Source organism: Taeniopygia guttata, chromosome 2 (assembly GCF_048771995.1).
Source record: "Taeniopygia guttata chromosome 2, bTaeGut7.mat, whole genome shotgun sequence".
NCBI classification, from domain to species: domain Eukaryota; kingdom Metazoa; phylum Chordata; class Aves; order Passeriformes; family Estrildidae; genus Taeniopygia; species Taeniopygia guttata.
In genome coordinates, this window is record NC_133026.1 from 6645260 (window position 1) to 6647901 (window position 2642).

The 2642-nt window shown below is 38.9% G+C and overlaps 1 long non-coding RNA gene across 1 annotated transcript; it reads right to left on the minus strand.

Annotated features, from left to right (window-relative positions):
• Window positions 1–2642, minus strand: LOC121469362 (uncharacterized). Its single transcript, XR_005979345.2, has 2 exons — window positions 2583–2642; window positions 1–573 (listed from the first exon to the last, which is right to left on the minus strand). It is a non-coding gene; the product is annotated as an uncharacterized lncRNA (long non-coding RNA).

Here is a 2642-nt window from a genome sequence, read left to right on the forward strand (position 1 = left end):
ACCTCAGTCAAAATTTAATATAATATATTGTATGCAAAACCAGTGAGAAAAGATTCATTTCCCATATTGAGTGGTTTTTGTCAGTTGTGCAAATTAACACAGAGAATTACAGATAGAATTCAAGACGAGTCTGCTTTTCATTTTCTTTTCCAACAATATGCATAATGAACTACATTAGCTAAAAGAATGTTTAAAGGAGGCAGAGACATAGTTCTATCAGGTATGTGTGGGCATAAGAACAAAAAGTGTTTTCAGCAACACAAATCTGAAAGTACTTCCATGTTCCGTGTAAACTGGGAAGAATTCAGAGAGCTGAAGAATTACAAACACACTTTCTGTGAGCCTTCTCTGTGTGATAATATCAGAATTTATTCCTTGGCAAGGAGTATGCTTGGCTTCAGACAGGACAGTGGGCAGGAACAGCACTTCTGGAATGAAGGAACACCTTCTGGAATGAAGGGGGTGAGACTGCCCCAAAACATCAGTCTGTCACTGCTTGGTGGTGCAGAGGCAAAAAGCGGTGAGGTTTCCAAAGCAATCATAAGCAGTCAATTCCAGGATGGTCTGTAAGATCTCAAAGAAAATAAATTTTGCATGTTTAGCTTCAAATTTGTTATGCTGCAAGGCACTGGCGGCACAGAGTCCCAGAACACACCAGGCAAACAGAACACAGAAGGCAAAATTGCAACAATTGTAAAACAATCCAAACATGCTCTCTCACCTGGTAGTAACTAATAACAGGAGAGCCCTAGAATGTGAAGAATTAATGAGAAGGTGATAGTTTATTGATGAGACAGAGGACTGAATAAAAACAAGAAGAAAGAGAAGAATGATATGAAACCTCCTCTGCACAATGGCTTCCAAAGGATCAGAATGCACTGAAACTGCCTGGCTACACCTTGGTATCTAGGACCCATGGATATCACAATGTGTGCAACAGGAACCAAACATCCAAAAGCATGAGAGGTGAATGGTGACTCCTCCTTGTTTTCATAAATTAATTGTATTTCTCTTGTACTGAGAGCACAGTCTTTCTAAACTAGGCTTTTTTGCAACATTGCCAACATCTTTTGATCCCAGGTATGTACTCTATGTAATTGAGGTGCTGCAGGATTTGTTTTTCTGCTTCTCCATGTGTGATGGGTGCAGGCAAGCATGATGAGCAAGTGTTTAGTGTGATTTCATGCAGATCCAAGATGACATCTCCCCAGGACAAAAGGTGACATGTAGGAAAGGTGGCTCAGAGCTGTCATCTCCACCAGCAAACCACAGCACCAGAACACAGGCCTGAGCAGTGTCCTGGCACTGTCCTGGTTGTTAAACTGTTCACAGTCCCTGCAGAGCTTTGGCTCAGGCTGTCTGCAGCTCTCCAAGACCCTGCCAAGGCATGGCTCAGGAATTAACACCAGTCAGGGATCATTGCCAGTAGGAAGCCTGGTCATGGCTGCTCTGAGAGGTAAGAGTTTTCCTAAAAGCCTTGCTGTACCACCTGAGATCTGCATTCAGCCCTGTGCCAAGAGGATGGAAATGTTAGATTCTGGCTTCCCTGCGTGCCTGGGCTCTCTGAAAACTAAACTACATTTGTTCCTCAGTCTTTTCAATGCCTGTCAGCAGACCACTTCCATAGGAGGAGGCCAACACAGTTCCCACTACACTGCTCCTGTTTTGGTAGAAAATGAGCTGTACAAGGAGGAATCTCAGATGTGCAATGATGAAGGTACCAAGGGTCATGATAATTGGCAAATCATTCTGACACATGAATGGTGATGGGTATATCCAGTTAATGACTGCAGATTGCACATTACCATAGCGTTGATATAATTACAAAATAAGTATATATATTACATAGCAAGTGCAAATTTAACAAACGTCATTCAATCAGATTCTAAAGCCAGGAGAATCTGACTAACAGTGTTAGAAAATGGTGAAAATTACAGTAAGGAAAGGTTTGTAATAACATAATTTCATGTCAGGAAGAACTTTCACTTCAAAATATCTCAAAATAATTTTATTTTTATCATTTTTTCATAAGAAGAGGGTCTAAAATCTTATCAGAAGAGCTTTAGAAGCAAACAAATATCTAGAAATTACATATCTATATCAAATTCTATATCTAGAATATAGAAGTGGTCCCCACAATCAATCCAAAGAGTTCCCAAAAATAGTTAATGTAATTCAGTGTTGCTTCATTAAGATTATTATTTTATTTTCAACTAAAATTTTGATTATGTCTTATTTTGCAAAGTACCTGGACTTTAGAGTCTTTAAATGAAAAATTACAAGGTAACATCAGAGAGATGTGGAAGCTCAGTAGATACAATGAAGGTAAAAAGTGACTTAAAAGAAAAGGCTCAAGGAGAACTTCCAGGTGTTGAAGACAGACAACAAACCAAACAAAATTATTAATTAATTGTGTTCTATTACTAATGAAGAGGTTATAGTTGTAATATTCCTAGATAGGTATGAATTAACATATGAAGGCACAAGGTAGTCAACATGAATCCTCAAAGTTATGCTGGCCATGCAAAGAGAGTATTTTCTACTGAATATCCTTGATGAAATAAAAATAAAGTAGCTCTTACCTTTGTAATTAGTAATTTATAGGTCCCCGCTTAGTAACTTCCAGCAGAAAGCAGCCACTC